General features: G+C 39.5%; 1 protein-coding gene across 2 annotated transcripts in view; it reads right to left on the bottom strand.

The window, feature by feature from the left end:
• The window catches only part of LOC122802908 (protein Atg16l2-like), a 1,475,787-nt gene that overhangs the window by 5,465 nt on the left and 1,443,237 nt on the right, over positions 1-27,085 (bottom strand). The gene's annotated exons all lie outside the window — the stretch shown is intronic.

Here is a 27,085-nt window from a genome sequence, read left to right as displayed (position 1 = left end):
AGGGCAATCTTAAAATATTTTTAGTGTTAGCAGTGTAGTATATTTCCTTATTCTATCTTTCAAAAAGTTGCTATGTACATTACTGTAACTCCAGAACTTCTTGGGCTTTTCAATCAACAGACAACACATAAAGAACTTTTGCTGCCACACAGCAAGATCTTTTCAGCTTTGCATTTCTGTGCAATCGGGGAAGGAAATGTTTCTTCCTAATTGTCCTAAGGAGTCGTACTGTAGGAGCATAGAGTGCTAATTGAACAACAAAAAATGTTACCTACATACCACAATGACAATGCAGTATGACAGTGATGCCTTTTCGTCAAAACTTTTAGGGCTTAGAACCTCCAGGCCATAGTTTGGCATATGAAACCTTTTGAGGCTCCAACTCCTTCCTCTTACCAATAACTCTGCACACTCCTCACCCACTCTCCACATCTCCAGTGTGCGCTCACAAGAAAGGCAGAGAAGAGCAACAAATCTCACTTGGAAGCAAGAAATAACTACAGTATGCCCCATCTAGATCTCACCTCCTTCAAGCTGGGAAAAGGAGGGTAGCTTTATTAAAGAAGGACCACTATCATGCAGCTCTATCATTACAGTAGTCACTTTTGCTTCAGATATGATCTGGTCCAACTTCTTCAAAACCTTAACAAAGTCCCAAGCTCATCCTGCTCATTGGTTTAATTAAATTATATCTCATATGACTGTTACCCAGAATGTACTGGTACTCTAAACTGTGAAGGGTGCTTGGTATGGAACAAGGATCATTAATCCCAGAATGAAATACAGCTTTCTAGGGTATGCCTGGCTGTTAAGCTATTCTGAATATAGTCCTTGTGATTCTTCGTGTAACATCCAAAGCAGAGAGAAAAACAGAAAAGGGACTCTTAAAGGGACAATCCCAGAGATTTTTGGTTTTGCTTCTGGCTTTCTGAGCATTTCCCAACTTTGTTTCTGGGGTGGGGAGGTGGGTGCTTACAGGAATTTTCAATGGTCTTAGTCAAATTCCATCTCAAATTGCAGTTGTACTCACAACAATTCTCATTTATTAGTTTCAACTGTGCTTTTTATCCTCAGAGAAAAGTAGCCTTTCAGGAATTTTACACTTACTGCTACCTTGCAGGAAAGCATACAAAGCTAAAACAGTTTCCTGTTCACTTCACTTCATATTTTATTTTGTGCAGATTTCTGAATGATGGTTAAATGCTACGATGTTATGCATGACTGCCACTTGCTCTGTAGAAGTCATCACAATAATGCAAGTTTCAAACAGTAGTACAGAAGCCTTGTTTTTTGATCTCTGAATACTAGCCAAGTGTAATGGTTTTCCGACCTGCTGTAAAAAAAACACGCGTGACGCAAGTAATAAATTAATTTTAAACAATGAAGTCCAAAACTTACTGTCACAATGAGGGCTGTACAGTACGGCATCCTATGATGGTTATGCATACTAATTCTGAGATTGCTTTACTACGGAGTAAAGGTAATAAGGCAACACACTGCTAAGATTTAATACGAATTCACTAAACAGTACTCTTTTGACTATTCTGCTCACAGCTGCTCTATGCAGAATAAATAAAGGAAATAAAGCCTGGACAATTAAGATAAGTTTTTTTGATGAGTTCATAAAAAGTAAAAACACTAAGTCTTGCCTAATCACCCCCACCACAAACACACACAAATATATAACAACCTTATTGTTTCCCAGTGATGAGGGACTGATAACTTTGACAGGAACTGAATATTGTTAATTGTGTTCACCAGAGGGAATGAAAACAGTGCTCCAAAAAGTAAACTGAAACCAACAGTAGGGTTGATGATGATGTGGTAAGTGGGTGATGACAACTGGGAAGTATCAGGACAAGTTTCTTTTGGTCAGAATTTTAGACTCTGGGATAGTCCTGTAAGACTGACATAAAAAAATATATATTAAACCAGACTGAAAAGATTTCCGTGAAAAAATGTTAAGTACTGTTAACTGTCTTAGTGATATGAAAGTGCTGAAAGATTACTTAAAACTGTGCACAGCGAGCTTACTAAACTGTTATAAAAAGTAAGGCTGCTACCTTTGGAAGAGTCAGAAACTGGACAAAAGCCTCACGTTTTGCTCCATACACTGTCCCATCCATTTCAATAAGTAAATTTACATTGTTGCACTTTCAAAGTTAATAACCATGCTCTCAACAGTTTTAAAGAGTCACTAAATGATATGATAAACAGAGCAAATGAGTACACGTACGAACATGCTGTATATGTTAAGAGATATTTGTAATACTGTTTTGGAAACTGGTATGTTTCTTTGTTGAAACTATTCAACTAGATGATAGGTTGCAAAAGTTATAGGGAGGAAATCAGGACAATAACCGGATACAAAATATTTGTACACTGTTTCCTGTGATGTGTACTTTACAATTTTCCTGAATCCATGTTTTATTCCTATCTACAACATCATTTATACTGAAGACAAAAAGCATATGCAAATTTACCACAGACAACATAAAGTTTGATCCAATGTTTCACTTTTATGGAAAAAAAGAAGGCTGACTTTTTTGTGTACCTTAAGATGCATCACAAAGAGGTTTATTCTGATCAGTCTAAATTTTTGCTAATGGTCACACACCATTTCACTCAAGATGCCAGTTAAAACAAACAAAAGAATATTATCACAAAATAAAGCAAATGCAAATAGGAAATCCAAGTGAAACACTAAATACATTGGGAAATAAACTACAGAAATATGTGAGCTCTCAGAAAGACTCAGAATACCTGACAAGTACTCACCAAAGCTGAATTTTCTGACAGACCCTGATTTACTGACTGTCAGGCAAAATTCCTGGCAGGTGGCTATCCTAGTAAAAATCGAAGAAATTTTTTTTGAGGCAGCACAAAGTGTATTCAGAAACAATGGTGAAAGAGAAGTGCTATATTTTTACTGTCTTTCTATGAAGATAACTCAGCCATTTCTGAACAGTTTGCATTGGAAAAGGGTTACAGTACTGAGTGTTCTCAGCTGAAGTTAAACAGTTTAAACAATTTAAGTTTGAGGAAAAAAACTAATACAATTGTGTGAAGTGTTAACCGCAGCTCTTAACAAATCATGGACAAACTACAACAGAAACAGGGGCAAATCCTGAAATAATCAGGAAAAATCAGACACACTTAAAATATTAAAACTATTATTTGAGGCATTGACAGATTAAGAAAATGTGAATTAATATGCATTTTCTGAAGTGAAATAATATATACCTCCAATTATTGTCATTACCTACTAAGTGCAATTCACTAAAGTCACCATCTTTAGAAAGGATTAAGACCAACAGATCTAAACCTTGAGCAAAAATCAGGGACAGTTGAAAGGTATGGACTAGCCACAAGCATTTGAAGGTGAGGCAGTAGGAGGATGGTGTGCTGAAACAGTGAAAAAAATACTAGTGAAATTAACCAGTTAAAATGATGCTGTTTGTGAAATTCTTTATTTTGGAAATGCATACAGTTAGGAGTGGTGTGTGCAAACACAACCTGTTGGAAGCAACGGAAAGTGTGACTGTAGAAATCACTTACAAATGGTGGAATGTTATACAGCACCAAATATTACTCACTGTTGTTTAAAATATTTTCCTCCCTAGTGAACAATACTAAGAAGCCTTTGGCAACGTGTATAAGAAGGATGAATACAAAGCAAGACTTCCTGAGTAGTAAACTGTTAATAAAAAAGAACTGCTATATTCATTATTTCCTATACACAGGTTTGTCCTATCAATAAAAGTGAGATTTTTGGCAGTTAAAGAGTGGACTTGGAAAAGAAAACTCTCTCTATATCACAGAGTTGATTTACACAGCTATGTCCCATTCTGCCTATAAGGTAGTTACCACTGACACCAGTTACTCCTGCCAGCTACCGTAAGGTCCTTAACACATGGTGTCCAATCTTACTGTGTAATATTAATACTAATACAAATGGTAGTTGGACCAAGAGCAAGGCTATTAGGAGTGGCCCACACAGTGTAACTGCATAAATACACAAGTACTCTCAAAACTTAAACAGCTCTACACAGATCAGCCACAATGAAAGGTTTAAATATAAATAACACTGCAGTACAGGGTCACACAAATAAAGAAAAACAAAATCTAAACTAAGCTTTGCTAGATTCCTGACTGTATCTAAGATAGTTACTATACCCTAATAACTTACTTAGAGCAAGCCAGCTGTGGTGAATGGTTCTTATTGTTGCTGTCAGGTCCACGACAGAATGCAGAATGCTCTGTCTTACTGAGAGACTTCTCAAAGTAATGTCTAAAACATTACTGCTGGGATAGCTATTCTAGTTCCCAGGCAAACCCCCATTGCTGGCAGCTGTATCTACCTGTAAAAATATATGACCTCTGGCAGGTGCTGGAAGTCATAAAACAATTGGATTACTTCATGCTTCCAAAGTAGCAATTAATTCACCCCAAAGACAATACAGAAAGTTTTCTAGTACAGACTGTGTGTCTTTAGCTGCATTGAAACCTGAGAGATAGCCTCTTTATTGACTAGCCTATAAAATTATTTCATTTCAAATATTTTTCTAAGATTTGCTGGACTGAGGCTAACCTCTGGTTTCCTCTGTTAACATATACATTTAAACGGTTACAATAGTGCATGTACACTTCTGTTCTCTTCCAGCAGGGCACACTGTGGATACACTTTAAGCACAAGCACTTTACAAACACCTTTTCAACACAAACATCTGTAAAAAGCAGTTTGATATACACATGATATACAGTTCTAATATATTTGTAACACAAGCATCTTATACAAATTAGTTTGATATTCACGAATGATGCATAATTATTTATAAAATTCTAGGTAGCTGTGCTGGTAGTACCTCTTTCTGTCACAGAAGGATCGGCTTATCCCACTTGACTCTTGCTGTCTTCCCCTACCAGATAAAATTCTTCAACTTTTTATTAATTGCTATCCACAACTTCTCTTCTGGTTGATAAAAATATGACTGATCTGTATATAAAACCAAAGGGACTTAAAACATGTTCACTGCTTGTATTTTGCAATCCATAGCCATAAAACACAGCTTCCAAGTTCTCAGTTTTTGCATTATCTTCTGCTTAGATTTGTTCTGCATATCCTTAGCTGCCAATGTTTACTGTTTGTATCTTGCAATCTACAGCCATAAAACAGAACTTCCAATTTCTCAGTTTTTGTATCATCTTTTTAGTTTCTTCCAGCATATCCTTAGCTGCCATAACAGAATCCTTTTTAATCCATACTCCTAAGTACTTCATTTCATCATGTCCCCATAAATATGGGTATTGCTGAACTAATCTGTGTGTGGGCACTTGGTTTAATGTTCATTAATTTTGTATCCCCAAAAGACCTGAAACTATCTAAAATGTTCCACAACACCTAAATGTCCTTTTTTGGTTTTATCAGATATAAAATAATATCACCTGCAAATCAAGCCAGCTTTTCTCGACTACCATACCAATTATATCCTTGAATTTCTCAGCTCCTTATTTTTTTGCCAGTGGTTCAAAATATAATGCAAATAACAAAAGGGAAAGAGGTCACCAGTGCCTGCTTCCACTGCTCAAACAGAACTTAACACAGAGGAACTCACCCACTCTAATTTTTGCCTCTGATCCCGCATATATCCTCCTAATCAACCTTATAATTTTATCAGGGAATGCAAATGGTTCCATTGCCCTAGTCCTAAAATCCCAGCTTATTCTGTCAAATGTTCTATATACTGTGCTGGTGGTGCTGCGGTAGCGTTGTCGCCTCACAGAAAGAAGTTGTCCTGTTCGATTCTCAGCTAGAGCGTCTTCTGTGTGGTGTGAATGGGCATACCTTCATTGAAGGTTGTGCGTCAGAGCTGGCAACTCGGCACGTAAAAATCTACTGCCAATCATTAGCGGACCGGAGTTCTGCTGTGGCGACCCCTAACCAGGAAAGGCTGAAAGACACAACAACAACAACTCTACAACAACTCTGTCAAATGATCTCTCAGCATCATGATCCACCAACAACAGTAGTATTTTCTTACATTCTGCTTCCCTCCGGATCATCATTGTTCTGTTAGTGCTTTCAAATGTTTGCCCCCTCCATAAAACCACAATGATCTTTAACTATCAATTTTGGCATCACCTTTGCTATTTAGCCATTATATACATAAAACACTTTATAATCATGGTTTACAATCAAAGTGGGCCAATATAAAACTGATTTGTTGAGTCTTTACCATCTTTAGATATTACAGCCACCAATGCTTTCTTCTCCTCTTTTTAAAATACTACTAAACAAAACCTTCCATATTTTATTGGTTTCTTCCCTTCTGCTTCCAAACTTCCACAGTACTACTATCTACTCATGGGGACTTTAGATTGGCTATACAACACCATTTTTATCTCATCTCCTCCTATCTGAACTGTGAGCAATTTAGCCTCATCTACTTCTAACCTTGGCATATTTAATTCTTCCATAAACATTTCCATGTGTACCTTTTCTTGATTTCTATATTTCTCTGCTTCATACACATTTTCCTTGTTATAGGCTCCCTAAGCTTGGTGAAAACTCTCCCTGCATTGTTGTGCTAAATGTTTTTGTGCTTTGGAGTTATCATCAAAAATGTTCGCTTAACAGAAGTCTTTCTAACATCATGCATATTATCCAGGAAATCCTTTACTGCTGTTTAGCATTCTGCAGTTGTTCCTCTTCTTGTTCTGTGAGACTCCCCCTATTCTGCAATACTTTAACCTTTGTCAGGTCCTCTAAACAATTCTTGTTACTTGTTAACGATATCTCTTTCTTTTATTTCCACCCCATTTTTAAACTCCACTTTAATTTTATCCTACTCCCTAACTATACTTTCAAAAAACATTATGTCTTCCCTAATAACTCTCAAATAATTTCCACTACTCATTTCTTAAATTTAAATATTTTTAACAACTAGGTGGGGAAGCGCCAATGTCTCATTTTTATTTTATCACCCTGCATTTTTATTTTAGTTACTAATGGCACATGATCTGAAATTTTTATTGGATGTGTATCAAAACTTTCAATTAAATACAAATGTTCTTGTGAAATATGTTTGTCTAGCTACCCAATTTGTGTACCTTGGGGAATGATATGAAAATTTTCTCTGAACACCTACTACTGAATTCACATCTTCCATGCCAAATATTTTCATAACTTTCTTCAAAATCTACCCTCTTTTGCTACATTTTCCTTTCTGGGCCCCAAGATATATCCTTAATGCTGCAAATCAAATTCCAGTCCCCATCTATAAGTAATATTCCCTGCTGAAAGCTGATTATTTATCCCAGAATTTTCTTAAGCTCCATTATAGCAGTTTTAGATGGAATATAAATACATGCCAGTTTAATCCTCCTCCCTTGCCAGAAGCCTTTTACTACTAGAGTTCCTCTTGCAATTAATATAAGTAATCCCCTTTTCCTTTGTCACAGATACTCTGCTGAATAACCATCCTGAAATCCATTCAAATTCACATGCTCAGTTCTTTCCAAACATGTCTCTTGTAGGACAGCTATTTGTAATCTGCATTTTTAAAATAGCTCACTATGCTTTCTTTTTTGTATACATCTGTAAGGCCATTCACCTTTAATGATAATATGGAAACTGCTGTCATTATGTTAAGAAGTTATTATTCCCACCTGTTATGTGCAACAACTTTCTTTTTAGATGTCTAGTTTCATCTTTTGTGTTATATGCTTATACTAATGCTTGGCAGGTTGATCTTTTACACAGTTATTTCTTGTCATATCCATTTGTACCTATGTGCCATATTACAAAGTGTTTTGTTTTAGTGATAACCTTCAAACAAATACACACATACTCAGAACACCCTCAACACATATTAGCTTAATACTAACACACATTACTGTATACATGTTTGAAGTATAACCCTTTATAGAAGCAATTGTTCCAGACTGACAGCCTCACTTTTAGTCTTGGATTAACCTATAAGGAAGGGTATCCATGCTAAGGCACACAGTGCAGTCTGTGCTTCTACTTCCACTAAGTGCTGTCTGTTTTGTATCTTATCTTTATTTCTTTCACAGATTAGAAAATTAATTGAATGTTTTCAGAAAACATTATCTCCCTTATCAGATTGTCTCCACAGAAACATGAGAACCAGATAGATACTCAGTTGCCTCTACTACGGACACCCATTTACTTGCTATAGGAAATGTTTTAAATTATATTCTGTGTTCTATTTTATTTACTTGCACTGCAGTGGTGGTGCTGCGGTAGCGCTGTCGCCTCACAGTTAGATGTTGCCCATTTGATTCTCAGTCAGAGCGTCTTCTGTGTGGCGACATGCGTGAACGGGCGTTCCTTCATTGAAGGTTGTGCGTTAGGCCCAGCAAGCCAGCACGTAAAACGCTACTGCCAATCATTAGCGGACCCCTAACCGGGAAAAGCCGAAAGACACAAGTTCTATTTTATTTACTTGCTCCCCCCTTAAAACTTATTAGATCAAGCCAAGGGCCTCAAATCCAGTCATTCCCCTACGCAACAGTAAGAAAAAGCATATACATTTTTCTTGTAACATGCTCTTGTCCAGACACTTTTTCTCTTTTTACACTGCAGTGCCAACATTTCTTAAAATTGAAGAAAGAAAAAGAAAAAAAGAAGGGAAAAACAGAGGCATCTAATTACTTTAGTATCCCTTTTACACTCAAAAATAACTGAGAGAGCTTTAGTTTAAAGCATGCAGGTTATGTCATGCATTATAAAAATATAACTGCCAAGAACAAAATTTTGTTTTACTTACAGTTAACTATTTTCTTCCTCTTCCCCTCTGCTAAATATTCTTCCAAACATTAATGATATGGAGTAGGGCATATGCTTTGGAGTCCCCTACAAGTTTAACAAAGTCAAAGAAGTCCAATATTTGCAGGTTTTCTTGTTCTGTCATGTTTCTCAAATAATAATTAATGCTTTGTAATACCGTATGTATTAGTCCATTTCCAAGATGCTGGTTTTCTTCCTGTTCATCTCATTCTTCCAAAGACAGTCTCTGCTTCATTTCCAATATATTCCTGGTTCTTCTAGTCAACTCTTGTGCTTTTTTTCTGTCTCTCAAGGATTTTCCTTTGAAGCATTGGAAAAGATTTCACTGACACTGTCTCTCTGTGGGCTTCATTCTCAGAAGAACAAGAAACAGAATCACCTTCTGTTTGATAGGTCACTTTTTGTTGGACAAACTTTTGTATTCTTCAATAGTAAGTTGTGCATCTAAAATTATTTTGACCCTTAAGGAAAGAAAATTCTAAAAACAGCTGAATACAGCAGCTTGGCTTCTCAACATTCCCTGATTACTGGAATAAATGTACTCCTCTTCTACCTGGTGTACAATAAGTAATCATTTTCCACAAACACTTTATTTTCTTCCACTTTTAGTACTTTGCCCTTCTGCCACAGTTTTGTAAGAATCATCTCTTTCTGCTGGTAGGATTGGTTGCATATTTACTATTACATGTCTAGCCTGCTTCTCATGGCCAGGTTTGGAGTACATGAATAATGTGCCCTTTCAATGAACAACTCCTGCTGTGGAATACCTAGTTGCTTATGCTTATTTGTACTTTCATAAAATACACTCTGTTCCTTCTAGCTTCTCTGATACAGCAAATAAAAAAATCACAGTTTTTTTAAACATCTCTTGCTGAGCAATCTCATACTCATCTAGCCTTTTCTTCATTTCAGCCACTGATTTTTGCAGTTCTATCACCTCATCTGAATATCTGTTTAAAGCTTCTTCCATTTTTTCCAGCCTTTTGTTGTTTGAGTTGATATACTCATTCAGTGTTTCACTTATTTTAATCATCTCTGAGTATATCTGACTTATTTTTTTCCTCTAGAATACTGGAAGTCATGCTTTGCACTGCTTTTTGCTGAACAGCTGCAGAATTCTTCCCAGTCAGTGTTTTCACCTAACCTTTGGTGACTGATTTTCTTTCAGGTTCTCTGAATTTTTTTTGCTGGCATTTACGAAGTGCACTTTCTAGCCAGTTACTGAAACTTACCTAAAAAGGAAAGTTCACTGTCTCTCTCCTTTCAGAGTTCCTGTTTTCACACAGGGACAGCCAAAATTATGCTTTTACTCAGTGTGCAGCCATCTTGGAAGGGTGTCTCAACTTTTATTAGGTAAGAAAAGAGCAGGACATCTACAACATCGAAGGCGAAGGCAGAAGCTGGCCTCTCAGGTCCGAGGATCCAAGAACTAGAGGGTACTAGAGACAACCCTAAACCCAAGGCAGCTGTGTCTAGTTCCAATGTTGAAATCAGCACCAAGCTATCCAAAGCCAAAGCCCTGAGTGCAAATGATGATCCCAAAGCAGGAATTGTTGACCCTGATCCAGAAACTCCTGCTTCAATACTACGGTTCTGAGATCCCGATGGCCTTGAAAAGGTAGGAGTCAAAGCAACTTAGGAAAGTGATGGAGCCAATAACAGCCGAGTCATCAGATCCAATCCAGAGGGTTGAAATTCTGCCTGCCCTGAGGCCTTGTATCTGAAGGGGCTGAGTGAGGAAGCCAGAAAGATGAGCAAATGGTCCCAGTGCTGGACTTGGACCCAAAGTGATAAGGCCTAACTGTATCTGTTCCTGAAAAAAGGACCTCATCAGCTGCTCCAATTCAGAGGTTTTAATGCTGCCCACCGACCTCGATGACCAGATGGAAGACACCACCAAAAGTGGGGCTTAGAAGGTCTTTTGAAGAAGATCCCATGTGCCGGATCTGAGCCGGAGAGACTCTGAACCAGAGCAGAGAAGGGAAAACTGGCTAAGACCATTCCAGTAGGATGCACGGTGAAAAGGATGAGGCTACCTTATCTGAATAGGCCTCTTGAATCAAGATGACATTTGGGATGCTCAGAGCTGGAGAAGAAGTCTTGCATGATTTTTGTGCCAAAGGGTATTGGCTAAGAGATGTCGAGGCAGATATTAGTGCTGGGACTGGAGGAGGACCTGAAAACCTTGGGTGCTTCGGGTTCAATGAGTCTGAGATGGAAAAACAGAAGCAGAGATGAAGAGGATCTCTTGTAATAAACTTTGGAAGGTCTGAAATCTCTCTTTTAGGACCATAGGAGATTACTAGCCTACCAACCTGGAGGCCATTTTAAGCCTAGCTGTTTCATCCCAATGTAATACCGTAGAGGTACTAGTCAATACCCAAGATTGCATTTAGTGATGACTGCCCATGTCCAAGTGGGTTTTGGGTGCTATCCCTAGTAAGAATTTATGGTGCCCCAACCACTCATCCAGGTTCTTCTTGAACAGTGTCATAGAGGTGCTCTTTTTCACATGAATTGGTAGCCTCTTCCAAAGATGTGGCAGTCACTGGAAGATAAATCTGTCCCTCCAGCATGTCCTATTGAAGTCACAGGCCATATAGAAGTCCCTGGAACAGGTAGCCCTAGACCCATTTGATTTATGGATATGCAGTAAGTTCATTAGGGTTGGGTCTTGGGTTGCTCCGTAGACTAGACATAAGTCTCCCCTAAGAAGTCTATACAATATGGAGTACAGTGACAGGGATTTTAGTCAGTCCATGTAATGCATACTTGAGGCCCTTGATCTTCTTTTTAGAAACCTCTGAGGTCTCTCTAATTGCAGTATATGCTTAGTACCATACAGACCGAATGAAGCGTCATACTCAATTATGGGCCAGATAAGTGCAGAGTATAAGGAGAGTTATAACTTCTTTTGCTCTTGAGGTGATGCCTTTTTCTCACAATGGCAGACATGTGGTGGTCGAAGCTAAGGTCATGGTCAACCGGTGATCCCAGGTCCCTTACCAGTTCATGGCAACTTAAGGTATTATTATTGATTTGATAGTGTAAAGGGACATTATTTGTGCCAAAGCGAATGATGATGCAGTTCTCTGCATTCAGTTTGAGACCATGACTAATAGAGTCTATGTCAAATAAATGAACGCTTGAAATGTCGAACAGCATATGGTTGAGACCATATGATAGACATTTCAAGTGTTCAAAGGTTGACTTTAACGGCATCGTATGGGGCAGAATGGGAGAATTTCCTTTTTCTGCACTGAAGTGCGGTCTCGGAGTTGGTATATTTAAGTAGGGGGGTGTGCAAGGTGACTTGCCTCCCTTCTCGCACTATTAAGGTATGTTTTTCTTTTCTTTTTTTTTTTTTTTTCATTATATATTCAAACTTTCAAATATCGACCATTTGGTCTCGAACCTATGGTATTCGACATTTCAAAAGTTCGAATATATAACATAGACCTGGCTAATACACCAGTCATTGGTCTGTGTGAGACCATGCTGGAGTATACTGACATCATATGGGGATTTAATGACTGCACCTAGTTTGCAGTTGTCTGAAATCTTGATCAGCCACAACCTTTAGTTTTGACCTGAACTTCTGAGAAATATATACCAAAGAGTAGGGGTCCTAGCACTGACACCTGTGGCACCCTGCTGGTAACAGGTCTGCTGTTTGATGTCGACTCACCCACTTTGATAGTGTTTGTCCGGATTGTGAGCCAGCTGGCAACTCATCTTACAATGAAGGGGTTTACATTCAGTTTGCTAAGTTTATCGGTAATGCCTGAATGTGGGATTGCATCAAAAAACCCTTGTCTGCACAGATTTGCTCTTATCAGTGGCCTTGGTGACACTTTCAAAGAAATCCACCAGTTCTATCAGGCAGGATCTTCTCCTCACAAAGCCAAACTGGGTAGGGTCTAGAGTTTGGAGGTCACCTATGTCTTTACTTATGAGGTCCATAATGATACATTCCATGGCCTTACAGATGAGCTGGTCAGGCTTATTGGTCTGTACTTCCCTGGGTCTGTTGCTAGGCCACCTTTGTGGAGGGAAATAATTGTGGCTGTTCTCCATTCAGCTGCAACAAACCCTGTGGTTAGGCTATGACAGAAAGGGGTACTTAGTGGTGATGTTAGTTCATGTTTTAGCCTGTTTAGAAAACAGCCTGGGATGTCATCTGGTCCCATAGAGGCTGTGTTCTTTGCCCTGGACAGGAATTTGAGGACCTGCTACTCAGATGTGTAAGGTGGGGGAGGGTTTGTTGCAAGTTAGGAGGGGATAAGGGAGTGAAATTTTCACCAAACCTATCCACTAGCAAGTTTGCTATCACTGTGGGGTCAGTGTGTGAGATAGCCTTGGCCACCAGTTATGCACATGCTTGTGTCATACCCTTTAGGTTAAGTACATAGCTGTAAAAGTCAGTATGGTTATCCTTGGCAATACTTGCTAGGTTTCTCTCAAAGGAGCCCATTAATGATTTGAGAAATTGTCTTATTTACCTGTTAAGGCTGAGGAGGATGCCTTTCCATTGTTGGGTCATTGTCTTTGTTTTCTTGGACAGCAACTTTTTGTGTTTATTGTGGAGTTTGTTGATGCTGGAAGTCCCCCATGGCAGCTTGATTTTACTTGGGGCTCTGGCTTTGATTCTATCTGGTACAACCAAATTTATATACTTATGCAAGTGAATGTACAGGGCTTTAGTGTAGGCTTCAGTGTAGTTACCACTTTCAGCTTGGGGTGGGGCTTGGAATGCATTTATGCCTTCACTTAGGAGAGTATAGTTTGCCTTGGTGAAATATATTAGTTTGATTTCACCCTTTGTGAATTCTAGTGTCAGTTTCAGTTCAAAGGTGATTGATTTGTGGTCAATTTTAACTAATGAGGGTCCAACAGTTGCAGCAGTGCACATGTTTGACGTTTTGTTGAGGACCAGATCTAGAATGTTTGTTCCTCTTGTCGGGGTACAGACAATTTGCTCCAGGGCATTTGAATTCACAAAGTCAATGAACTTTTGTGCTAGCGAGTTTTGGCTAGAGTAGGTTTCCCAGTTGATGGTGGGATCATTGAAATTCCCCATAACCAGTGTGTTTGGTAAAAATTGAATCATCTTCAGTTTGGTTAAGTAGGCTTTGTGGGTGCTGTGACCCATGGAGGGAGATCTATAACTGGCTAGGACTTGAATGGAGGTCTTACCCACCGTGGAGTTGTCCAGTCTAAATAGACGCAAGGTGAATTTATCTCTAATATAGGTTGAAAGACCACCTCCTTTGGTTTTCACAAGTTCTTTTTGTGGTCTAAAGGTATAGAAGACATTGTAGCCTTGCAGGGCCAGGGTACTCTCTGAGGGCTTAAACCAGGTTTCTGTGACTGCACAGACATCTACATCTTCTAGTATTAGAAGTGCTTCCAGGGAGTGCAGTTTTTGGTTTAAGATCCAAGCATTTAGCAGCATGACCCTTATTTTGTTCTGACTGGTTAATTTCATGTCGGTAATGCTGTTTTCGAGACCTTGCCTAAAAACACACTATGGAGGAGGCAAAAGCCTTTGCCAACAGACGAAAGCCTAGGGGTGCCAGGTGAAGACCATCTCTTGCAAAGCAGTGAGGTTTGTCGACCATGGCATTCCAGGCAGACAGAAACTGGATACCCTTGGAATGACACCAAAAACTAGGCAATTACTGAAATGAATTATTTTTTGTTTATACCGTGGCATCATTCTAGCTGAGGGTAGTATGCTGCTCAATGCCTGGGACACACACTCAGAGCTCGACCATATCTCTCCTCATATAGTCCATTGAGGTATGTCTCAGGTCATTCACACCAACTTGAACTATGACAGAATCATAACGGTTCTTGTTGCTAAGACACCTGGGTGCATGCGTGATTTGGTGAATCCTGGCAGTGGAGAGGCAGCTGACTGTGACTTTCTTCTTGTCCAACCTGGTGAGTGGGACATCCATGTGTCTCGGTATTGAACTTGGTGGGTGCGACACTGGTGTTGCTGTGCGTCATGAATGCTGTGGAGACTGTGGTAGCTGTAGAAGACTTGTGTTTTGGAGGTCTCCGGTGTTTTGGTAAGTTTTCTGAGAGAACCTACGCATATGTGGGTTTACGTGTTTGATGCATATTATGTTTATGAGTAGTGGTACTATGTGAATATGTAGTGATGGGTGAGTTGAAAACCTTCTCCGTGTTACTGTTTTGAGTGAGACAGGGCATAGATTCTAGATTCTTGTTGTAAATACATCTTTCGCACTCTGTACTAGACTGTGTTATTAGTAGAGGGTTGGCTGTGTACATGAGGCAATTGCTACACTGTCTCAAGAGACCCAAGCAACAAGGTTGGCAAGAGAAACAAGGGTAGTCCAACTGTCCATAATGCTAAGCTGAAGACTGTTGTCATTGGGGTGCCTTTTCATTAACAATCATGTAGAAGCTTGGCAAATGGATATTTCTGCCTGGGGTTTGAGGGAAAATTTGTTATAGGGCTTCTCAGACCCAGTTTCTGTTTCTGAGGAAGAAACCACTTCAGAAACAGAATGAGAATCAGAGGGTAGAAGCCCTATTAAAACAAACTTGGTCCTATACTTATTGATGGCCCTAGTACCAAATCTTTCACAAATGGCACATCCAGAATCTAGATGTGCTGATACCAAGCAGTAAACGCTCTTAAATGTGCATCCTGAGATGGCAACTTGTACCCACAGGAAACTCACTTTTTAAAACCTTTATTTGTACCACAACAAAACTATATCACTACAACTACAACTACCAATCACATATATTAGACAAAACCAAAAACTCGCAAAAAATGCAGGAGGACCAATGGACTAGCTATCTAAGAAAGACAAAGAAAAAAAAGGATACAAAAGAGGGTAAAGGAATAGCAAAATCTCACCACTACTACTATGTTAACACCTTGAAAACACAGAACAGTGAGCGGAGCCAAGATGGAGCTGCAAATCAGAATGGCAGCAAATTAGATCTGATGAGTGGAAGGAGGAGCAGGAAGTTATTGGTAAAGGAGCTGAAGCCAAGTGGGTTAAAGCTCTAGGATCAGATCTGAGTCGGATCCGAAGTCCCACAGGTTGAAACCAGATGGAGCAGACAACACTGGTTCCAAAGTACTTGGAAACATGATCAAAAAGAAATTATGTCATTGTAAGAGACATCTGCAAATACATTCCATTAACTTTCAGGAACTCTCTCAAAACATTCTTGGGCATCCTAAATCACATTTGAAGCATGTAACACACATGGAGACAAGAAAAGTACAGTTGTATACACTTAGCATAAATGTAGCTATTCGAGTGTATTCACTGTTGCAGTCATCACATTTGGGTTATCCCTGCCAGGGTAGCCCTCGGCCAGCCCGAATACCAGAGGCTTAATATTTCTGCGTCAGTTGCTGTCGCTTCAGGACTGACGTCAGGTCGTCAGTAGTATAACGTAAGGCAGCCGACGTCATTACATCAGTCTTTCTGGCCCTGTCAGGAGCTCCCAAGTGGGAGCCAGGATATGGTGGAAGAACCCCACCAGTAGAGAGTAAATACCATAAAGTTCCTTTACGGAGAGAGAGAGAGAGAGAGAGAGAAGAGGGGGTAGTATGGTGGGAGAACAGGACTGCAACAGTGAATACACTCGAACATCTACATTTATGGTAAGTGTACACAACTGTACTATGCTCTTCCTGTTTCACTGTTGCAGTCATCACATTTGGGTTAATTCCCAAAACTGAGGAAAAGGGTTTAGTCAGTCAAGGAGACTAGGGACTGGCTAGGGTGCCCTGCAAGACTGCAGCGGCGAAGCCTGCCCTGGATTTGGAGGAGATAGGCAGGTGGTAATGCTTGGTGAAAGTGTGAACAGATGTCCAGATGACAGCGTCCGTGTTGTCTCTGGTGGGGACTCCTCTGAGGAAAGCTGCAGAGGTGGAGGCTGTTCTGGTAGAGTGAGTTCTGATCCCCTTACGGGGAGGTTTTCCATGCTGCTTGTAACAGAAATGGATGCAGTGTGCTATCCATTTCAAAATGGTTTGTTTGGAGATGGCTTTGCCCTCTGCCCCTGCTGCAAAGCTGACCAGTAATTGATCAGTCTTTCTGAATGATGTAGTCCTGCCTAGATACAATCTGAGCTGTTTGTGCACATCTAGGGAATGCAGGATCCTTTCCCCCTTGTTCTGTGGGTTAGGGAAAAAGGTGGACAAGTGAATGGATTGGTTGAGAGCTACACTGGACACTATTTTGGGCATGAAGGATGAGTTAGTCCTGAGGGACACCCTGTTGGCATGGAAGATGATGAAGGGCTCTGCAGCCATGAGTGCTTGTGGCTTGGAGACTCTTCTGGCTGAAGTGATGGCCAGAAGAAAAGCTGTCTTCCAGGAGAGACATTTTAACTATGCTGGTTCAAAGGGGGGCAGGATGAGCTTTTAACACAAAGTTTAGGTACCAAGCTGGGGTAGGTGCTCTTCTGGGTGGCCTCAAGTTGCTAGCCCCTCTTAGGAACTGTTTGATCAGAGGGTGTGAGAAAAGAGGGTGCTCAGTGTGGAAATGAGCAGAGATAGCAGTGGCATGAATTTTAACAGAAGAAAAGGAAAGACCACTGTTTAGCAGGTCAGCTAGGTAATCCAGGATGAGAGGTAGGGGGGGCTGTGCTGTATCGGCTCCCTGCTGGACTTCTCTTGATGGCTTCTCTATCTATGTCCAAGTGGCCCATTTGCTCCATGGAGACAGGCATTCCAGGGCTCAGAGAGAGACATGCAGCCCATTTGTTTTTGCCTTGGAATCCCTAATAGTCCTTTGTTCCCTGAAGGTCAGCCTGTCAAAAGATTTTATGGTCCCCTTCCATAAGGGCAGCCTAACCACTGATCCCATGAACTACAAACAGTTTAACATCATGACGCTCATATGTAAGGTAATGGAATACATCATCATCACAGTGCTTTTTAAACAAGGATACTGGCAGCCTGTAACTTCTTGACCGTAACAAACCTGGCTTTAAGAAGGAAAACCCTACCTACTTAACCTAGCTGACAACTTTAGAAGAGTCACTGAGTGGCATAGCAAAGGCAAATCGGTACGTACCACTTACCTACACTTGGCAAAGGTCTTTGACTCTATCCACTTTCTGGAATCCATAACAAACTAACCCAACTAAAATTAGTCTTGATATAACTCACTGGATAGCACAGAAACCATTCTATAAAGGTAGGTGGTATTGTTTCCTCAAAAACGTGAATATCAGCATTGCTGACCTCCAAGGATTGCCTCCAAGACCAGAGTTATTCAGCTTATAGTTTGCTTACATCAAGGGTGACATTAAAGGTCTCTGGCTGATCACAAGTATTGATGGCTGCAAACTCAGAGCTGTCACAAAACCTCTAATGTCACACATGTTCTCCATGAGGGCCTTCTCTCAGTCTTAATTCATTGCAACAAACCATTGCTTTAAGCTCAATGTTAAAAAAATGCAGCATTGACTTATTCACAAAAAATAGCAAACAAGAAACCCCCTGAAACTAGACACCTCCCTAAAAAACTGATTTTGTCATCAAAGACATAAGCATGTACCCAGACAGTGAGCTCTCCCTTGACCACTGCATATCAGTTACAGTTAGGAAATCTTTTACCTAGCCCAGTTAATCACTAAAGCATATCCTCCACACCCAAGGAAGTTACAGTCAGTCTGGCAGTTAATGCAAAGGATTAAGGCTATGGATTGTTAACAAGCTGCTTCCTGTAGTCCAGGGTTTGATTCCCTCAGCCTCAATTAACCAGGTAGTGTTCTGGGAAAATTAGGTTAGGCTCTTCAATGGTCTTCTGGCCCTCATGCCTAGTAACTACCTATGAACCTATAGTGGCAACCATTCTTCCCTTATTATCACAAATAAATATAATGTCCCTTTCGGCAAGTATCTAATTAAGTATACTTTTCAACTAGAAAAAGTGCAATATTTCCTCAAGAAAAAATCACAGCTATGAATGTCCTATGCTACACCAAACATCTAAAAGCTCTAAAGTTCTTTAACTCTATTCTGACTCTTACTGTTATTTCCACAGTGATCTCTGCCAGGTCTATCAAGTGGAAGATGACTGACCCTGAGCTGCATGACATTCTACATATCTGTAAAGCTACAAACATCACAGACTCCAAATTCCACTTTAGGAATAGAAACCTTTATAATACAAACAGGACCTCTGGTAAGACATCTCTCCCAGTGGCTCGCTCACCTCTGCAATAAGCACCTTCTTCACAGTAAGCAAATCAAATTACTGTCTCTCTTTACCTGTTAAGAGTGTACATAAATAAATATACAGTGGATATAAAAAGTGTAAACACCCCTGTTAAAATGCCAGGTTTTTGTGATATAAAAAAATGAAACTACAATAAATCATTTCAAAACTTTTCCCATCTTTAATGTGACCTATAACCTGTACAATTCAATTGAAAAACAAATCTGTTAGGGGAAAAATATAAAAAATAAAAAAAATACAATACGCTGGTTGCATAAGTGTGCACATCCTTAAACTAATATTTTGCTGTGTGTGCACATCCTTAAGCTAATACTTTGTTGAAGCACATTTTGATTTAATTATAGCATTCAGTCTTCTTGGGTAGGAGTCTATCAGCATGGCACATCTTGACTTGGCAGTATTTGCCCACTCTTCCTTGCAAAAGTGCTCCAAGTCTGTCAGACTGTGAGATCATCTCTTGTGCACAGCTCTCTTTAGGTCACCCCACAGATTTTCTACTGGATTTAGGTCCGGGCTCTGCTGGGCCATTCCAAAACTTTAATTTTCTTCTGGTGAAGCCATTCTTTTGTTGATTTGGATGTATGCTTGGGGTCATTGTCATGTCGAAAGGTAAAATTCCTCTTCATCTTCAGCTTTCTAGCAGATGCCTGAAGGTTTTGGGCCAGAAGTGACTGGTATTTGGAACTGTTCATAATTCCCTCCACCTTGACTAAAGCCCCATTTCCAGCTGAAGCAAAGCAACCCCAAAGCATGATGCTGCCACCACCATCCTTCACCATGGGGATGGTGCTCTTTTGATGTGAAGTGTTGTTTTTGCACCACACGTACCGTTTGGAATTGCGGCCAAAAAGTTCAACATTGGTCTCATCAGACCATAACACATTTTCCCACATACTTTTGGGAGACTCTGTGGATTGTTTTGCAAATTTTAGTTGGGCCTGGATGTGTGTAAGAAAGGGCTTCCGTCTTGCAACCCTACCCCATAGTCCAGACATATGGAGAATACGGGAGATTGTTGTCACATGTAGTACACAACCAGTACTTGCCAGAAATTCCCGCAGCTCCTTCAGTGTTGCTGCAGGTTTCTTGGCAGCCTCCCTGACGAGTTTTCATCTTGTCTTTTCATCAATTTTGGAGGGGCATCCAGTTCTTTGCAACATCACTGTTGACCCATATTTTCTCCACTTTTTGATGACTGTCTTCACTGTGTTCCATGGTACATCCAATGTTGTGGAAATATTTTTGTACCCTTCTCCTGACTGATACCTTTCAACAAGATCCCTTTGATGCTTTGTAAGCTCTCTACGAACCATGGCTTTTGCTGTAGCAACCAACTGAGTAAATGTCACAAAAATCTACTAGGACAGCTGAACTTTATTTGGGGTTAATCAGAGTTTCTTAAATTGATGGCAGGTGTGTACTCAAGAAGACTGAATGCTGTAATTAAAGCAAAAGGTGCTTCAACAAAGTATTAGTTTAAGGGAGTGAACACACAACAAAATATTAGTTTAAGGGTGTGCACACTTATGCAACCAGTGTATTGTATGTTTCTTATTTTTTTATATTTTTTCCCCTAACAGATTTGTTTTTCAATTCAATTGTACAGGTTATAGGTCACATTAAAGGTGGGAAAAGGTCTGAAATAATTTATTGTGGTCTTATTTTTTTATATCACAAAAAACTGGCATTTTAACAGGGGTGTGAACACTTTTTATATCCACTGTATGTTAACTGAAAAAATTATAAGGTTGATTAGGAGGATATATGAGGAATCGTAGGTGAAAATTCAAGTGTGTTGGGTCGTCTCTATTAATTTCTGCTTGAGCAGAGAAACCAGGCAGGTACTTGGTAATTATATTTAGTTAGAACCACTGGCAAAGAAAATTAGGGACTCAGAATTTCAAGAAAAAGCTAGTTCTATTTGCAAATGATATTATTTTATACCTGACAAAAGCAGAGAGAGACCTTGCAGTCTCAATATTAGTGTCAATATTATATCTATATTATAAAGTAGCAGAAAGTATCTTAAGAACTAAGCCAACATGGGAATGGAAAAAAGAGATTCTGCTGGTGAGGATGACTGCAATTAGGGATACAGACAATAGGCAAGAGGGGGCTGGAATTTATTGGAGAAAACTGGCAAAGGAACCCAAATTATTGGGAGAAAATAACTAGAGAGGGGAAGATGACAGAATGAGAAGACGCCAAGAATTTATCTGGTCTGCAAGTTAGAGATGCCTTCCCTATCAAGGACTGATATCAGAATATAGGCAAAGAAAAAGAAATAGGGAGGTCCTAAATGAAAGACCAGCACTGGTGGATTTTTTAGTAGAATCTAGAACAGAAACTGCCATTAAAAAGGAATAATTAGAAGAGTATATAAAATATGGCATGATAACTTTCTACATGGCCCACTCATAAGTAAGGGTATCTCATTCAAGAACAAAGAGGTCATAATATCCCTGTATTATTCCTTTATAAGGCCTGTTATTAAGTACAATGCCCCATTCAGCATGTACCCCGCAAAGCACATGCAGCAGCTGGAGAGACCACAGAGGTTCCTCACCAGGAGAACCCAGGGCCTCAAAAATCCACCATACACAGATAGGCTAAAAGCCCTAGCCGTCTACTCTGTTTCATACAGACTCCTCAGGGGTGCCCTCTTGTCTGACATACAAGGCGATCTTGGACCCTGCCTTGATGGGACTACTGCATATCCACAAGTCAAGCTCCACTCGAGTAACCCGCACACCCGGCTTCAACTTGGTCTGTGACATCAATAGGACTTGCCGGCGGGACAGATTTGTGTCCCATAGACTCCACCATGTATGGGATAGGCTCCTTCCCCACATCAAGCAGAGTACCTCTTTACCCCTTTTTAAGTGCAATCTGGATAACTGGATGGGAAACAGACAATACATCCCTAGGATTCCACCGATGCGTCTGCTGGACAGGGGCATTGGGTGCTGATTTGTCTATGCATGGGCTAAACTCTTGGGTAGGCTTATAAGGGCCAATAGCCTAGTAACTTCCTATGATAACTACAAGAATCAATCAGAGGAATTTAGAAAGGATTGGGAAGAGAGTCTGGATAAGCAATTCACAAAGAAACAATGGGAGGATATATGTACTTCTCCCAAATATGCAACAAAATCTGGAAGATTTATGATTTTTGCTTGGAAATGTTTACATTGATATTTTTATACTCCAAGCAAACTCCAGGGAATTTTTCCACAGGTATTCAGCAAGTGTTGGAGGTGTGATGAGGAAGAAAGAGGCAATTGGGAACATATTTTCTGGGAGTGCAGTGAGTTGGTGGACTTTAAGGATGCTCTATCTGAGATGCTGTGCGGGCATTTTGGTATGACGAGGGAAATTATTTTTCTGAGCTATGATACAGAATCGGAATTGACTAGACATGGTAAGGATGGTGGCTGCCAAAAAAGCAATTACTAGAAAATGGAAATCATAATCTAAACCAACTATACTAGAAGTAGTGAACAGAGTAACAGAGATAAAACAACTGGAACGGAGATCTCTAGAAAAGAACAGGAGTAATCTACATAGGAAAAAATGGTAATTGTGGGAACAATACATACATGGAGGAATGAGGTTTAAAAGAAGGCAGAACTTAAATGAGTTATGCAATGCAGGACTGAAAAAAAATTGGGTAGATTATAAGTGAAGTATAATGTTTGCAACTGGCAGTGTGTCAGTATGGTTTGTGACATAAAATGCTTGCAAACAGGATTACGTCAGTGTGGTTTGTTTTCATTTATGCATATGTATGATTGGGTTCCTATTACCAAATTGAAGAGGCTAAACATCGAATGGCCAGAACGTCGTAAATGCCATTCAACGATGTGTTTTTTGTGAGATCCCAGTACAGTGAAGATCAGAAGATTTGCCCTTTCCTCACTGTGGTGTGATCTCATTGTTAGTATATATAATTAGCGGGGGGGGGGGTGAAGGGGGTGCAGCCCTCTACAAATGCGACTTCAAGGTCCAGCATTTTCGGCCTTTAGGCCGTTCAATATTTAGTGTCTTTGGTGTTCTAATATAGATGCTGTATGATCGTCTATGTCGTAAATGACAGTTTAATAAAGAAAAAAAGGACAGAAATTGAATAATTTATGCAAAGTTGCTTAGGTTATATGATATATAGCAATATACGTGAAGTATAATATTTGGAAACGTGAACTTGTTAATACAGTTTGATTACTTTTATATAAATGTAATTTTGCCTATGTCACAAGTGATAATAAAGGTGTTTAAAAAATAAATAAATATATGTTCTCAACCAGAAGGTGGTTGAACAGCACAAAACTGTGAACCAAAGTGCTAAGCAATTTAAAAGGTGCTTTGACTCGTGACGGATGAGCAAAAATAGGTTAAGGAAATGCAGGCTCCTGGTACAGTGCAGGGTTGAGAGTCAGAGTGTACAAAACTTTCCATGCTGGCAAAGTAATATGTAGAGTTCAAAATGCAAATGAAAGAAAGTGATTTTACAATGGATGAATGGAGCAACTTGCTACAAAAAAGTGAAAGACTGTCATATCTGAGCTAACACAGTGAAATGAAACAGTGGAGGATTCAGAGTTTGCAAGAAAGAGCAAACAAAAGAACCAGTTGTAACAGAGATGAAAAATAAAACCCAAAGGCTAGGGGTGCAGCTAAATTTTATTTATTTTACTTGCAATTTGTGTACTGGGAAAGTCAGACTGGGTACAGGCCCATTTTCGGCAGAGGCCCGGGGAGGAAAGCTCCATAGTACAATTTAAACAGAATTACAAATCAACATTGGTTACAAAGACTAAGAAAATCACACAGGAGTAAAATGTGTGGATACAATAAAAGAAGAAAATAAGCAAATATAAAGCAAGCAATAAAGTTGAACATACATTAAGAGACTTTCTAATGTGTATGTTACATAATAATGCATGAAAAATATATTACAGAATAAGTAATAAGTCGTAAAAACTATGTACACTTTCAGGCACCAGACTTTGGTACTAAATTTCAGTCATAATTTCTGGGATATATAAATGTTAGTGTAAGAATAGAGAGATGGAACATTACAAGGTTAAGGAATTATAGAAAGGTTAGCAGGTTAGCCCAGAAAGTAGGTAATACAGGAAGGAAAGTAGGCTAGATCAAGAAAAGTCTAGTAAGACTGGGGAGAAGGGAATGGAAAAGAGTACTAAGATGGTGTGGAGCATGGGCAGATCCAATTATCCAGTGAAGTAAGCGCAACACTTTAAACCCTTCAATATTTTATGAAAGGTCTGGCTTTAGTACAGCTATCCCAAGCTGAGGTTAATGGTCCAAATCCATGGATGCTGGAAAAGTTTAACAAAATGTCAGTGTAGTAGCAACTGGCCAATTAAAGAAAAAAATATATTGTTAACTAAACAGCTGTACCTCAACATTTTCCCAAGTGGAAAGTTCATGCAAGCCAGAAAGTATTATCAGAAAGTATTAAACACCCCATGTTCACAGCTCACAGAAATGACTGACCTTCTAAACAAACTGTTATGTAAGATACAAAACAATGTTACCCAGTTGCAAAATGAGAAAGTGGGACTGTTACAGTCATTGGGGCTTCAGGAAACGAGTCCATCAAGGTTGTGAGCTATATGGATTAACGGAACTAAGAAGGATGTTACAAACTGGAACAGTACAAAGAAAACTACTGTGCTTAGTTGTAGTCCATCCCAAAGTGTAATTATGGAAGTAATGGTTTCTAAAAGAGGATTTAGTCAAAATGACAGAATGGATAATAGGGTCTATATAATATGTTCGAAGTTTGAAACCTTCAAACGTTAAATAATTGAAACTTTGAACATTTAAATTCGAACATTGAACATATAATAAAAAAAAAACAAAACAAAACAAAAAAAACAAATGGAACTTACCTGACTAGTGTAGGCAGGGGGCCAAGCCCTCCTGTGCCCCCCACACCCCCGCTCCTTAAATATACCAACTCTGAGACCGCACTATAGTGCGGTAAAGGGAAGATTTCCACATCTACAGCCGTTACTTTTGTTTGTTTTTTTTTTTTATATTTAAATTCGATACTTTAATGTCCAAAGTAATAAAACTTTGAACATATGATATAGACCCGAATAATGGGAGAGTTACCAAACTGATCAATGGCAAAACTGTAGTCTAAACAGGAGCCCAAGCTTTGGGTGCTTGAGCAGAAGTGGTAGGTACAAGAATGTCCCCAACTGAGGTAGCAACTATTTAAGTCACACTAGTGATGGTGAAGAGGGCAGCACCTATCATCACAAAAGTTGCGCACACAGCCATTATTAGCTGCCCCACTGTTATCAAGACCATGGTCTGCTAAGGTTAGGATTGGCAGGCTATAGATGCTATTATCCCCATGTCTGAGCTGTGTGTGTGTGTGTGTGGGGGGGGCTAATACCATACCCTACTTATGAGATAACAGTTTTGACTGAAGTAGCACCAAGTCATATGAGAAATGCTCATAATGGCATTGCAGTCTTGAATACAGAAGAAACAGGAGCACTCCTCACAATCTGCCCTTGAAAAAAGAAGAGTGAGTTCATTAAAAAAGAGGGAATCTCTAATGGTCGAGACATGGAGAGATATACAGAAAAGGTTAGCCAAACAGTGAACTGAGGTACTGGCAGAGAGGGCTTAAGAAAGATAGCTGGGAGCATGAAAAGAAACTGTGGGAGCCTAACAAGAGATAAATCTTGGGCCTGAAACAAAAACAAACAAAAAAAAAAAGTCTCCAGAAACTGGTGAATAACAACATAACAACGTTTTGTGAGGGGTGGTTACAAGAAGAAACCTGCTCTTGCTGAAAAAAGGGCCTTGATATATTAGGTTGATGGCCTAAAGAATCATGGATCTTCGGGACGGTTACTACTTGGCTGAAAAATTAAAAAGAGGCTTTTAAGAACAATGATTTTTTGAGAGTTATACTGTTCTATAATTTGACCATTTAAGGTAGTTTTAATGAAATCTATAAACCAGGATCAGAGGTAATGATGAAATGTGTTTTTGTTGTTTTGGTTTCTCTTTTTCACTCCAAGCATGCAGGAAGAGATTTTTTCTGTTACGCGCAAGCACACACACACACACACACACACACACACACACACACACTAACATAATCCAGGGAAAAGGAATATGTGAAGGGTTTATCCAATCACAAACGTGTTATCCTTTAAACACCACTATTCCCCAGCTGCCTGGAGTGTGAAATGTTACTCACCCATGCACAACGTAAAAGTGGGAAGGCCACTCTACAGAGACAGTGCACTGAGGACTGTGGCTTAATAGAGACACATTTCTGAGGGAAATGGCTAAAGAGGAGTCTCCAGTGACTGAGAAGGAACCCAGTTAGATGGAAGGTATTTCCATAAGCTGTGTTGGCAAGAATTATTATCGTGTGCTTGAGAATCTATTTCCCTGTGTGAGGAAAGTGACAAGCTATGTTGAAAGCTGGTAGGACTAGAATGAACAATGCTTTCTCTATATACTGAATTATTTTTGAAAAGCAATATAAAAGCATGCCAGAAAACAGTAATGTCAACTGTGAAGAATTTCACATTCAATATTTGGACTATTTTTTTTCCTAAAACAAGTCTTCACAAGAAGTTTGTATCCTGATGTACGTTGTTTTCCAAGTTGAAGAGAAGCATTTTTTTTCCTGGTCTCTGTAAATGCATCTGAGTAATGAAATCTTTAATGCTGGCACTCAGGCTGCTTTTTCTGCTGCATGCTAAACAAAGTTAAAAAAAAATACAGCTGCATGTACTTTTCTGTGACTAATACTAAAACTTTAGACAGACCTCATTCAGTCACTTTCACTGATGGAATTTAACCTGGGCATTATACTTGTGGCCTTCAATTTTTATCCCTACCCTCTGTCTTCTGTATTTCCAGTGCAGACCAAGGGGAACTTGCTGAGCAGTTCTTAAAGAGTCTCATCTCAATTTGCCTTAGAATATAGATGTCAATTATTCTCACAACGCACTGTATA

This window comes from Protopterus annectens, chromosome 5.part0 (genome assembly GCF_019279795.1).
Source record: "Protopterus annectens isolate FY-2018-M chromosome 5.part0, PAN1.0, whole genome shotgun sequence".
Taxonomy (NCBI): domain Eukaryota; kingdom Metazoa; phylum Chordata; order Ceratodontiformes; family Protopteridae; genus Protopterus; species Protopterus annectens.
Note: the sequence above shows the minus strand (reverse complement) of the source record. Positions and strands in the feature narration are given on the sequence as shown.